This window comes from Bos indicus x Bos taurus, chromosome 1 (assembly GCF_003369695.1).
Source record: "Bos indicus x Bos taurus breed Angus x Brahman F1 hybrid chromosome 1, Bos_hybrid_MaternalHap_v2.0, whole genome shotgun sequence".
Lineage (NCBI taxonomy): Eukaryota > Metazoa > Chordata > Mammalia > Artiodactyla > Bovidae > Bos > Bos indicus x Bos taurus.
The window spans coordinates 140,210,181-140,225,403 of NC_040076.1; the positions used below are offsets into that span (position 1 = coordinate 140,210,181).

General features: G+C 37.9%; 1 protein-coding gene across 1 annotated transcript in view; it reads right to left on the reverse strand.

Annotated features, from left to right (window-relative positions):
* Window positions 1-15,223, reverse strand: part of DSCAM (DS cell adhesion molecule) — an 859,941-nt gene that overhangs the window by 698,963 nt on the left and 145,755 nt on the right.

The following is a 15,223-nucleotide window of genomic DNA, read 5'->3' on the forward strand; positions in this document are numbered from 1 at the left end:
TCAGACTTCACAAGTACAGATGACCCTGAACAACACTGATTTGAACTGGGTGGGTCTCTTATACACAGGCAGTTTTCAACAGGAAATATTACAGTGTTATACCATCCTTGGTTGGTTGGATCTTTGGATACAGAGGAACTGTGGACAGAGAGAGCAGACTGTAAGTTATAGGTGTATGCACATTTTATATAAGATGATTTTCTAAACTAGTTCCCTCACTCGAGCTGCTTCAGTTGTTTCTGTTTTAATTACTACAAATAAAATGTCTTCAAAGGTTTCCAGGAACTTATTGAGAGACTACATTGTACTCATTGACAACTGTGGAGTGTTCTTTCCATGAAGCAAAAAAGTCCAACTTCTAGAATCCAAAAATTAAACAAAAGATGTACAAGTGCAATGAAGACCCTCTTCTCAGACATTTATGTTTCTGGGTGGCTTTCTAAAAACAATTTCATACCCTGTCACCTGTTCACAAGAGAGTAAAGGAGCCCTGCGCTACGCTTAGTCACTCAGTCATGTCCGACTCTTTGTGACCCCAGGGACTACAGCCTGCCAGGCTCCTCTGTCCATAGGGATTCTCCAGGCAAGAATATTTAAGTGGATTGCCATGCCCTTCTCCAGGGGATCTTCCCAATCCAGGGACTGAAGCTAGGTCTCCCACATTGCAGGCAGAGTCTTTAACATTTGAGCCACCAGGGAAGCCCAAGAATATTGGAGTGGGTAGTCTATCCTTTCTCCAGGGGATCTTCCTGACCCAGGAATCAAATCAGGGTCTCCTGCATTGCAAGCAGATTCTTTGTTAGCTGAGCTACCAGGGAAGCCCAAAGAAGCCATAGATACTGAGAATTAACCTCACTGGGCAGAGATGAGAATAATATTTGCTAAGTGCGCCTGCCATGCCAGGCAATATTATGAGACTGAGGTGTTATTTCATTTACTCCTGTGTACAATAGCCCTGCCAGGTTAGACCAGGCTCTGCTCCACAGAAGATGAGGTGGAGACTCAGAGAGGTTGTCCCTGGAGCAAGGACTCAGGGTAGGAGACTACAGAACCAGAATTCAGTCTCCACAATGAAGATTTTATTTCATTACTCGGCTGCCCTTATTGTTCAAAGGCAAATCTTGGGAAAGCTCTGTTCCTGAGATTTGCCATCCTCCACATGTGTTCCTTGGAGACCCACCTGCTTTCTCTTGGTCACTGTCACCAGCGGTAACCAGAATCTGGCCATGGTCAGTGCTGGCTATCTCTGAGCAGGCAGCAGCATGAACACCATTCATCAAGAGATGGCAGAGAAAAATACACTGTGCAAAAGTGACGGATTTACCCAAAGAGAAGACAGGAAGTGGTGTTCATCAAGTAGTAACTATGTGATGGTTTTCTCTCCCAACCATACCTAAAGTCTTAACAATACTCGGTACATCAGAATATGGAAGCTATTGCTAACTAAGAAATTGGCTCAGACCAGAAGCACAGTTAATAGCTAAACATTGCAGCTTCCAACTCAAATGAAAATGCTGATAGCAGCACTGTGAGTTTGAGCTTTTTAGGAAACTGACATTACCCCAAACATATTGTTAGGAACGAGGTAACTGTCACTCTTGAGGCTAATTAATTCCACCCCAATTCTTTTCTTTCCCTACCCACATTACTCTTCTGTCAACTGAATTGTAGGTGATTCAAACCAAGTAAAATTTAGTCATATTTGAATTTACTCATTTTTGTCATAAAAGTTGCCTTGTGAAGAATAGCAGTCTTCGAAAATGTGAATGCATGTAAGAAATATTTCTTAATTAAATGTATATTTTCTACTATAAGCCACATTCCAAGAGGCAGCTTATGAAATTATTTAAATGACTTTGAGAAAATGCAAATTAAATGTTTAATCCTCGCAGTTAAAGAGATAAGTGACCTCTGGGGGATTACTGTCACTTCTCCTTACATTTTTTAGATATTCCACTTGAGTGTTTCTATTTCACACCACTGGGTTTAATAATGTAACACAAACTTGCTTTCTAAGATACACATCGTATGGCCACAGGCAAAAGAAAACCCAAACTACATTCCAACAGCTTTTATTTCTTTCGTCCAAGGGCCCATCCATCTGCTTAAATAGTAGTACTTTATTTATGGAGTGCTGTATGCACTTTATATACAGTAACGTTTGCTCCCTCCAGTAAGGGCACAGGCAATCTCAATGTGAAGTGTGTGTGTGTGTGTGTGAGGGAGAGAGGGAGAGAGCGAGAGTTCTTTGAAAATAATTGCACTTTATTAGCACTCAACAAAACACTTGGCAGAATCTTGTTGTGAGATTCAAGGTATAAAATCGTGGGGTGTAAACACTAAGGGTAGTAAAGGAAGGAGCTTTGGAGAATTGTTTTTTCATTTGTAGATTTCCCATATTTTATACTGTTATAACAGATGGTATAATCAAGACTCCAGTGACAAACACAAAGGAGAACGTTACACTTAAAAGAAAATTAAGTCAATATTGCGCTCTTTAAAATTCAAATACGGCAAAGTGAAAGAAGTAACATGGAAGAAACTTTACAGGGTGCAAAACACAACCATTCATGCGTGCAGCAGTATTTGCTGAGCACCTGCTCTTGCCAGGCCTCATGCAAGGTCACAGTTACACACATTTGCAGGAGTCATGCCAGTGCTCTCCAGGAATTTCGGGGCTAGAGGGCTGCATGGTCATTAAACACGATCAGTGATAATTATTTTTCTTGTTGTTTAGATGCTAAGTCTTGTCCAACTCTTTTGTGACCCCATAGACTGTATAGCCCACCAGGTTCCTCTGTCCACAGGATTTCCCAGGCAACCATACTGAAGCGAGTTGCCATTTCCTTCCCCAGGCAATGCCATTTTGTTCTCCTTCCTGAACCTGAATCTCCTGCATTAGCAGGCAAGTTCTTTTCCACTGAACCACCAGGGATTATCGACAATGTGCTACAGACTCATAAATGATAGAGAAACTAACCCAACCTGGGAAAGAGGAAGGTAGCTTCCCAAAGGGGAAGGGCAAGACGATTCTAGGCAGAAGGCATAGACATAGCAGGACACTGAGTTATCAAAGGCAGGAGGGAAGTGAGAAGATGCCAGCTACCACTATACACCAAGGTGAAGAACAAGAAGAGACAAAACCCAGAGATGGATTCTCAGGGATAGTTAATATATAAAAAGTAAGCAATGGATATCTGACCATGGACTTGCACCAAAATACATAATGAACTCCTGCAAGTCAACAATAAAAAAATAATCTAAATAAAAAACAGGCAAAAGACTTGGATGATCACTTCACAAAGGCCAATATATAAATAGCCAATAAACACACGAAAAAATACTCAATGGCAATAGTCATCATGGAAATGTAAATTAAAAGCATAGGGCTTACCATTACACATATAACTGAATGACTGAAACGGAAAAGACAGACTATAATGAGTGTCTCAAGGGTGTGAGGCAGCACGAAACACAGACACTGCAGGTGGAAATGTAAACTGATAGAATTACGGTGGGAACTATGCATCAGTAACTGCTATAGCTAAACCTACGCACACCCCATGACGCAGCAATTCAGTTCATAGGTATTATCCAACAGAAACCCACCCATACACTCAAAAAATAAACATCACATTCATAGCAGTACTATTTGTGAGTCCCAAACTGGAAACCACTCAGATACAATCAATGATAATGTGCTCAGTCACTCAGTCATGTCTAACGCTTTGTGGCCCCAAGGACTGTAGTCCACCAGGCTTCTCTGTCCCTGGAATTTCCCAGGCAAGAATACCGGAGTGGGCTGCCACTTCTTACCCCAGGTTTCTTCTGACCCAGGGACTGAACCCACCATCTCTTGCATCTCCTGCATTGGCAGGCAGATTCTTTACCACTAGCACAATCTGGGAAACCTAATCAATAATAAAAACTGGATGAATGTATTGTTATACATTTGGACATCAAATAACCAAATAAAAATAAGAATGAACCATTACAAACAAAATGGTTGTTAATCTCACAACCATAATGTTGAAGGAAAGCAGACACGAGAGTGCATAACTCATTATTCCATTCATATCAAGCATAAAATAGAAAAAAATAATAATCCATGATGTTAAGACTCAACATAATGATGATTCATGAGGTGGGGTGGACATAGAGAATAGAAATGAGATGAGGGTCTATCCAGACTGCTGGCTATCTTCATTTTCTCGACCTGGGTGCTGGGTACACTGATGAATTTAGCTCATGAAAATTTCATTAAGCTGTACTCTGTGAATATGCACACTTCTCTGTATGTATTCTATACTTCAAGTAAAACAATATTTTAAACAAATGGGGAAAGAAAGAACCATCATGAAGATAAAGAATAAATTATGAGCTTAGTAGCCCAAATCCTAGTGAGAATGATGCCCTAGACAAAAAAGACAACATTCTGAAAAGTCAACCAGCAGTTTTCAACAGTGTCAACTGCTTCACAGAGATCGGAACATGAAAACCAAAACAGACCATTACATTAGCAAACTGGGTATATTTATTTTGAATAGAAATGCCATTTAGGACCAAAATGCTTCTATTGTTTTCACAGGAAGATGTGATTGGGTGTGCTTAGTAAAATGAAGTGCTTTGATAAAGGTCTTCCAAAATGAAAACGAAGCTACCTAAGCCTTCAGTAAATATTACATAGAAAGAATAACCCTTAGCTGATTCCTGGACTCTAGACTGTTTTCACATTAGCACAAGTGCTTTGAAATTTAGTGTCATCTTGATCAGACAACCTGAAAGCAGATAAATAGATGGTCTCATAGTGACTGGGAAAGCATTCCAAAGGTCTATGAAATAATTCCAAGTTACGTTATAAAATACGTTCATATGTTAGAGCAATTCTTCATTTAACTCTAATGTATTTCAATCATTCTATCTATTCCCCAGCACTGAAGATACAATGTCACTGTCCTCATGAATAAGATCTGGATAAAACTTCACAGTGACATAGAACTTAAAAATATAAAATTCTGTCTCTGTCCATGAACAAGCAAAACAAAACAGGAACTAGATTTGCCCTCTTGTAAGTAAACATTCAGGCAATACAAAACAGTAAGTTCTAAAAGAAGGAAAGAAATGAGCTATGTCCCACTAGCAGTCAGCTTAAAGCCTGGAAATGAAAGTGTTAGTCACTCAGTCATGTCTGACTCTGTGTGACCCCATGGACTGGATCCACCAGGCTCCTCTGTCCATGGAATTCTCCAGGCAAGTATACTGGAGTGGGTTGCCATTTCCTTCTCCAGGGTAAAGCCTGGAGAAATTTCCCAAGTCATTCCCAAAAGAAGGAAACCTAAATAGAACTTGGTGGAATTTCTGAGTTGGGCCTGAGGAGGCCAAACAGACTGGATTTGGAAAAGCAAAGAGAAGGAAGTTGCATGGAGAGGGAATTGCAGAGAACTGAAGAAAGTTCCCTTTGATGAGTCTTAGGTTTGGACTGATACTTACATGTGTGTGATTAACCTACTGATGCTGGTTAAGAAACACTAGAAAGGAGCAGGTGGAAAACCCCTGAATCTCACATGGGGAGGGGCTAGTTCATCTAATAGACAGCTTATTAAAAAGCAGACACACCACTTTGCCAAAAGGTCAATATAGTCAAAGCTATGGTTTTTCCAGTAGTCATGTACAGATGTGAGAGTTGGACCATAAAGAAGCCTGAGTGCCAAATAATTGATGCTAGGAGATCTAACCAGTCAATCCTAAACGAAATCAACTCTGAATATTCATTAGAAGGACTGATGCTGAAGCTGAAGCTCCAATACTTTGCCACCTGATTCAAAGAGCCAACTCATTGGAAGAGACACTGATGCTGGGAAAGATTGAAGGTAAAAGGAGAAGGGGGCAGCAGAAGGTGAGATGGTTAGATAGCATTGCTGACTCAATGGACAAGAATTTGACAAATCCAGGAGATAGTGGAGGACAGAGGAGCCTGGTGTGCTGCAGTCCATGAGGTCACAGAGAGTGGGACATTACTCAGAGACTGAACAACAGCGACATGGCTGATTCACATTATTGTACAGCAGAAACCATACAACATTGTAAAGCAATTATACTCTAATTAGAAAATGAATTTTTAAAAAGAAAGCAAAGAGAAGGAAGTTGCATGGAAAGGGAATTCCAGATATCTGAAGACGACTTTCTTTGATGAGTCTTAGGTGTGGACTGTTATTTACATGTATGTGAGGAAACTACTGATGCTGGATAAGAAACACCAGAAAGGAGCAGGTGGAAGATCCCCGAAGCTTACATAGAAGAGGGGTTAGCTCATGTTCCAGCCAGAGAGGAGAGAACTCGTATATGGGGTATCAGAGGACTCAAAAGTATATTTCGTCACTACTAGGAGCCAAATTAATCACAAAAAAAGTTTAAAAGGGATGGATTCCAGAAGGAATTAAGTTGAACCCAAGGAACTTAACTGCACAATGAACAAATTTCAGTGCTGGTTAATGAAGAAACAAAACCCAACAGTTTTGATGTAATGTTTACAATATCTATAACGTTTAACGTCTAATGTGTAAATGCAATGTTTACAATATCTGACATCTGATAAAAACTGGAAACAAGCAGGAGAATATGACCCATTATTCACTGGAAGCAGACACAGAGATGGCAGATGACAGTATCAGCGTGTATGGGCACTGAAATGGCTAGAATGATTGTTCCCCTAGCATCATCAAGATAATAAAGAAAGCATACTGATGAGAGAAATGGACAATATAAAAATAGTCAAAATGAAGCTTCTTGAGATGAAAAATATAGTACATGAAATACGAGCAAATGTAGTTAACAGCAGATTAGAGCTCGCAGAAGAAAATGTTAACAAATCAGAAGGCAAACTAATAGAAACTATGAGATGGAAAACAAAGAAAAAAACTTTTAAAACAAGAAACATAAAATTAGTGAGATATGGGACAATATCCTGTGACCTAATATATGCATAATTGGAGTTCCAGAAAGAGGAAATCACCAAAAAATTTAATAATTATTATTTCAAAATTTAATAATGTCAGAACTCCAAATATCCCATAAGCTCAATGAATATCAAACAGAAGAAACACAAATAAAATCATACCACAACACATAAAAATTATATTGCTGAAAGCTGTTAATAAAGAGAAAAATATTAAAGGCAGGCATTTTTAAAAATACATATAACGTGGAGAAACAAAGGGAAGAATATGTCAGACTTATCAGAAACAATACAAGCCAGAGGAAATAGAGAAAAAAAGTAGTATTTAAAATGGAAAATACCTTACAATCTAAAATTCTATTCCCAATAAAAAAATCATAAATGAAGACAAAATAATGAGTTTTTCAGACATCCAAATATTAAGGGACAGCATACAGTAGGTCAGCAGTACAAGGAAAGTTAAAGGAAGTCTTTCAGACAAAAGTAAAACAATACCAAACAGACATTTTTGATTTCTCAAAAAAATGAAGACTGACAAAAATGATAAACATATGGGTAAATATTAAAAAAAAATCTTCACTTAAAAAATGATCAAAAGACAATGTACTCTTTAAAGCAAAACTGATGATAATGTGTTTTGGGATTACAACTTATATAGAGAAATAAAATGAATGCCAGTATTGGCACAAAAGCAGGAGGGAGGAGGAAAATGAAAATCTACTGTTTTTCATCTTCAGTTTCTTCTACTGCACATTGCTTTGTATTATTATTTGAAAATAGGCCATGTAAACCCTAAAGCAAATACTTGAAAAATAAAACAAAACTTGGATATTAAACCATTAATGTAGATAAACTGATCATCAAAATAGTTCCATTAATCCTAAAGGAAACAAGAAAAAAAAAAAAGAATAGAGAGTAGATGAAATAAATAGGAAGTAATTATCAAGGTGGTGTATTTAAATCTAACCAAATTGCTGTTCACATTAAATATAAATGGACTAAACACTCCAATTAAAAGGCAGAAATTGTCAGATTGGATGAAAAATTTAAGATTTAACTATATTTAATCCAAGAGAAACCCATTTTAAATACAAGGAAAACAAGTGGATTAAAAGTAAAAGGATAAAAAAATATACCATAATAACACCACTCAAAAGAAAGCTGAGTAACTATAGTAATATTAAAATAGATTTTAGCAAAAGAGATATTACTAGGATACCTATTTTCTAATGGTAAAGTGATCGGCTCATCAAGAATACATTAACAATCTGAAATGTTTATGTATCTATAAAAATTTCATGGTACATAAAGCAATTCCGCTAGAATCAGGGAGAGGAATATCAAATCTAAAAGAACTGAGAACTAGGTTTCTTTCTTTTTAGTGCTGATTACCACTGGGTTGATGTATCTATGCTTTTCAGTTGAGATTTTATCTGCCTTCTTGTATATTTTGATATTAACAAGTGGTGCATAGAAAAAATCCAACCTTAGTAACACTGATGGCTTCCTAGGGTCCTGCCATGCCAGTCTCCTCAGTGTCTTGAGTCCCCAAGTCCATTCCCACCTCAGGACCAACATGGATACTGAATGCCTTGCTGGAATACTTCACCATCCTTCACCCAATTCACTACCACCTGTTTTTTGACTCTCAGCTTAAACATCAGTTCCTCAGGATTTACTCCTGGTCTTCTGCCTCCTATACTAGACCCCATGCCCTACCTCTCAGCTTCCTGCTTCATTTCACAGTCTCATCTTGGTGTTTGATGTATGTCCCCAACTCTATTGAAATCTATAAGATGGGCACTGCATACCAGGTATGCAGCCTTCTTCCTTAGTACTTAATGTGCTGACTAGTACATAATAGAAGCCCTCATATTTTTATTGAATAAATAAATAAGTGCTTAAAATATTATGGTTTTCATATCACATATAGCTAAAAGATTCCTTTTAGAAAAAAATATATTTATTTTTTATTTCATATGCATCATCTATTATAACCTAAATTCCATTATAAAGATGCCTAGAGACAATAAGAATTAGTGACTGATAAAAAAGAATCTCTCAGATATTATAAAAAGAACACATTTATGAGATGTTAGCCACTCTAAGAATGTTCTTTTTATCCAACATGTGTGCTGATTTTGCAGTAAGGAAGAAAAGAAGCTCAATTTTGCTATATGTTTTACAAATCTCTGGAGAAAAGAAATAAGAAAAAATGTTAGTATTTTACCCATAAAATGTCTATGTATTGTTTACAATATCCTTCTAGAGAATTATTTCCATGTGTGTCTAGGGAATTCATTTCAGAGCTGAAGTCTCTCTGTCCCTTCAGATGGATGAAAGTCACCCTCAGTAACATTGCTGGCAGTTAAGTGCACAGTTTCAGAGAAAAATACAGACTCTATAATGAATAATATGTATGTAGTTTGCTATTCTCCAACATTTACATTTTAAGCTCAAAGCTTTCAAGAGGCATGAAAGAGGTGAATGATTTGAAAGGAGCAGAATGCTTTCTTGGATTCATGATCACAAGCAGCACATGGATAAACCAAAATGATGTAAATAATTCCTTAGGATCAGGGAGCACAAAAAAATGGGAACAAAAATAGAACCAATTAACGAAGAATGAAAGTTAAGTGCAGATTCCTATAGGGAATTATAAATTAAGAAAACCATCAGAAAAAGAGAGTGGGAAATGGAACTGATATCATAATAATATTGAGAGACTTGCTTCCTGCAGATTAAAAGGCTTGGAGAGAGGGGGGAAATTACAAAAAGAGAATGTCCAAAAATATAGTAATATGAACTAGAAACAAAATAGCAAAGCAATAATAAGATCAGACTATTTATGGGAAGGAAAGATTGAAATTCACTGAAGCCTAATGAGTCACCAATGCTATGATTAAAGAACAAAATAAATTGGGTATATGGAATTAACACACACTGCTATATTTAAAATAGACAACCAACAAGGACCTGTTGTATAGCACAGGAACACTGCTCAATATTCTGTAACAACCTAAATGGGGAAAGAACTTGAAAAAGAATAGATACATGTCTATGTATAACTGAGTCACTTTGCTATACACCCAAAACTAACACACCGTTGTTAATCAGCTACACCTCAATGTAAAAGAAAAATTAAAGGAAGGTAAACTTCCAAACTCATTCTATGAGGCCACCATCACCCTAATACCAAAACCTGACAAAGATCCCACAAAAAAAGAAAACTACAGGCCAATATCACTGATGAACATAGATGCAAAAATCCTAAACAAAATTCTAGCAATCAGAATCCAACAACACATTAAAAAGATCATACACCATGACCAAGTGGGCTTTATCCCAGGGATGCAAGGATTCTTCAATATCCGCAAATCAATCAATGTAATACACCACATTAACAAATTGAAAAATAAAAACCATATGATTATCTCAATAGATGCAGAGAAAGCCTTTGACAAAATTCAACACCCATTTATGATAAAAACTCTCCAGAAAGCAGGAATAGAAGGAACATACCTCAACATAATAAAAGCTATATATGACAAACCCACAGCAAACATTATCCTCAATGGTGAAAAATTGAAAGCATTTCCTCTAAAGTCAGGAACAAGACAAGGGTGCCCACTTTCACCATTACTATTCAACATAGTTTTGGAAGTTTTGGCCACAGCAATCAGAGCAGAAAAAGAAATAAAAGGAATCCAAATTGGAAAAGAAGAAGTAAAACTCTCACTATTTGCAGATGACATGATCCTCTACATAGAAAACCCTAAAGACTCCACCAGAAAATTACTAGAACTAATCAATGATTACAGTAAAGTTGCAGGATATAAAATCAACACACAGAAATCCCTTGCATTCCTATACACTAATAATGAGAAAACAGAAAGAGAAATTAAGGAAACAATTCCATTCACCATTGCAACGAAAAGAATAAAATACTTAGGAATATATCTACCTAAAGAAACTAAAGACCTATATATAGAAAACTATAAAACACTGGTGAAAGAAATCAAAGAGGACACTAATAGATGGAGAAATATACCATGTTCATGGATTGGAAGAATCAATATAGTGAAAATGAGTATACTACCCAAAGCAATTTATAGATTCAATGCAATCCCTATCAAGCTACCAACAGTATTCTTCACAGAGCTAGAACAAATAATTTCACAATTTGTATGGAAATACAAAAAACCTCGAATAGCCAAAGCGATCTTGAGAAAGAAAAATGGAACTGGAGGAATCAACCTACCTGACTTCAGGCTCTACTACAAAGCCACAGTTATCAAGACAGTATGGTACTGGCACAAAGACAGAAATATAGATCAATGGAACAAAATAGAAAGCTCAGAGATAAATCCACGCACATATTGCCACCTTATCTTTGACAAAGGAGTCAAGAATATACAATGGATTAAAGACAATCTCTTTAACAAGTGGTGCTGGGAAATCTGGTCAACCACTTGTAAAAGAATGAAACTAGAACACTTTCTAACACCATATGCAAAACTAAACTCAAAATGGATTAAAGATCTCAATGTAAGACCAGAAACTATAAAACTCCTAGAGGAGAACATAGGCATAACCCTCTCTGACATACATCACAGCAGGATCCTCTATGATCCACCTCCCAGAATATTGGAAATAAAAGCAAAAATAAACAAATGGGACCTAATTAAACTTAAAAGCTTCTGCACATCAAAGGAAACTATTAGCAAGGTGAAAAGACAGCCTTCAGAATGGGAGAAAATAATAGCAAATGAAGCAACCGACAAACAGCTCATCTCAAAAATATACAAGCAACTCCTACAGCTCAACTCTAGAAAAATAAATGACCCAATCAAAAAATGGGCCAAAGATCTAAATAGACATTTCTCCAAAGAAGACATACAGATGGCTAACAAACACATGAAAAGATGCTCAACATCACTCATTATCAGAGAAATGCAAATCAAAACTACTATGAGATACCATTTCACACCAGTCAGAATGGCTGCAATCCAAAAGTCTACAAATAATAAATGCTGGAGAGGGTGTGGAGAAAAGGGAACCCTCTTACACTGTTGGTGGGAATGCAAACTAGTACAGCCACTATGGAGAACAGTGTGGAGATTCCTTAAAAAACTGGAAATAGAACTGCCTTATGATCCAGCAATCCCACTGCTGGGCATACACACTGAGGAAACCAGAAGGGAAAGAGACACGTGTACCCCAATGTTCATCGAAGCACTGTTTATAATAGCCAGGACATGGAAACAACCTAGATGTCCATCAGCAGATGAATGGATAAGAAAGCTGTGGTACATATACACAATGGAGTATTACTCAGCCATTAAAAAGAATACATCTGAATCAGTTCTAATGAGGTGGATGAAACTGGAGCCTATTATACAGAGTGAAGTAAGCCAGAAGGACAAACACCAATACAGTATACTAACGCATATATATGGAATTTAGAAAGATGGTAACAATAACCCTGTATACGAGACAGCAAAAGAGACACTGATGTATAGAACAGGCTTATGGACTCTGTGGGAGAGGGAGAGGGTGGGAAGATTTGGGAGAATGGCATTGAAACATGTGAAATGTCATGTATGAAACGAGATGCCAGTCCAGGTTCAATGCACGATGCTGGATGCTTGGGGCTGGTGCACTGGGACGACCCAGAGGGATGGTATGGGGAGGGAGGAGGGAGGAGGGTTCAGGATGGGGAACACATGTATAATTTTTTTTTAATTAAAATTGAATAAAATTTAAAAAAAAAAAAAGAAAAATTTAAAACTAAAATAGGAAAAATTTTAAAAGAACTTTAAAAGAACAAAGTGAATTAAAATCAGATGGTACCTCAACAGAAAAATGTAAAGTCTAAGTCCTGCAAGAAACTTCAAGCCTCGGTGTTGAGTGAATGCAATGAAGTGCAATGATAAAAATATGCATGTTCTTCCTAGTTAATCTCTTGACTATGGCCATATTCAGAATCATTTTCTTTTGCTAGAATTTCACCATGCTCAGGGGCACTCAATTTTCCATTTTGCTCTGGTCTAAGGACTTGTATAGCTTCTTTGGTGGCTCAGACAGTAAAGGATCTGCCTGCAATGCGGGAGACCTGGGTTCGATTCCTGGGTTGGGAAGATCCCCTGGAGAAGGAAATGGCAATCCACTCCAGCACTCTTGCCTGGAAAATCCCATGGATGGAGGAGCCTGATAGACTACAGTCCATGGCGTCGCAGAGTCTGACTGGACTGAGCGACTTCACTTTCACTTTAAGGACTTGTATAAGTCTAATTTTTAAGGTAACTTATTTTTTTTTCAGATAATGCATGGGTTTTACTTTGTGTTTCAGTACTAAAATGCATAGTTAGTCACATAAAGGCAAATGTACCCTAAGTTGTAAGTGGCAACAATCTTTTGAATTAGAAAGGCTGTCAGAGGATTGATTCTAGTCTAGTCTCACTCCTCCAACTCATCAGCCTGAGTCATTTTCTCCCTTCCCACTAGGTGATTCCTTGAGTTCTCTCTAGTGTATTAAGTAAGGGACCAGTCATCTACCACCATCGGCATCTTATGACAGCCATCACTTTAGCTCTCTTCCTCTTTATCCTGAGGATTATGTTAATATTCCTCCACTATCATTCTGATGGAGCTTCAGAGGCAGGGTGCGTGAACAGTGATAGAGCATAGATGTTCAGTTATTTTGTCCTACCAGCAATGCCTGCCCTCTCCAGAGCAGTGATGGGGAAAAAACCTGCGTCTGGGTTTCAGGTATGATACACTCCTCTATCTTCCCATAGAATTTTGGGGAACATTACATAGAGTCCCCCTGACTTCATAGTTCCTGTTCTTCTTTCATACCAGCTAATCCATTCTTGCATTTTCTGCCTTCACTTCATCAAGAGATTGCTCATCGATGTGACTTTGCTCATTGCTAAATACTAGTACCTTGGATGGAGAAGGCAATGGCAACCCACTCCGGTACTCCTGCCTGGAAACTCCCATGGACAGAGGAGCCTGGTAGGCTGCAGTCCATGGGGTTGCGATGAGTCAGACACGACTGAGCGACTTCACTTTCACTTTTCACTTTCTTGCATTGGAGAAGGAAATGGCAACCCACTCTAACATTCTTGCCTGGAGAATCCCAGGGACGGCGGAGCCTGGTGGGCTGCAGTCTATGGGGTCACATAGAGTCGGACACGACTGAAGCGACTTAGCAGCAGCAGCAGCAGTACCTTGGATGCAGCAGAGGGGCACTGTCATCCTTGAACTCCATCGGCTTACACAGCATTGAGTACCTAGATAATGCAATGAACACTTAAATATAACTCAGGTCAGCCTCCCTTGAGGTAGAAAGTGCCATCCTCCTGGGGCTCCTCCACAGTTGGAACCTGCTGTCATGTTCTATGACTGATCAGTATGGAGGCCAAGGGCCAGCCCTTCTCCTCAGTGTGACCATTTATAGCAAAAGAAGTGGGACTGACCTAGAATTCTACACCCAGAGTATTAAGCAAATGAATGAAGACATTTTTAGAGAATGCAAAGTCAAAACTTTTACCTCTCGTGTACCCTATTCAAAAAGCTTCTAGGAGATGAATAAAAAGGCGGCAAACCAGGAAAGAGGAACATATAACATAGAGAAAACGGGGGCTTAAACACAGGTGATGAGAAACAAAAAGGAATTTCCAGAGTAACTCTGAAAGATCCCAGGACAGCAACTGTATAGTGGAAATTAGACCAGATTAATGCAGAAAGGAGGCTCCCAGAAATATACTTTGAAGGAAAAAAAATCATTTAACTGTGGAGACCTGAATGGGAAGGAAGACTAATAGGTGGGTGGATAAAGTATATGTGTGGCTGATTCATTTTGCTGTGCAGTATAAACTAACACTGCATTGTAAAGCAACTATACACCAATAAAAATCAATTTAAAAAAAAGACCCTGATGTATCTGAATGTATTTAAAGCAGTACTCTGTCCTGTTGGAGAATTTGGAGGGAATAAATTAGGTATACAAACTGTGAAAACTAAACAAAAAAGCAAGCAGTTATTAATCCCAGGAACATTCAAAGCTGCAACAGAAAGCGTTCATAATATGCTGTGTGGCTCAGCTGTAGCTGAGCTATGTATAAATATTTACAAATTTACAATAGTACAAACCCCAAATATTGATTTAACCCCAATAGTAATATCATTATATGGAAAAAATAGCAGAAGGTAGGAAGGGACGGTATTCATAGTCCAAACAATAAGTTAAACAGCTATCTA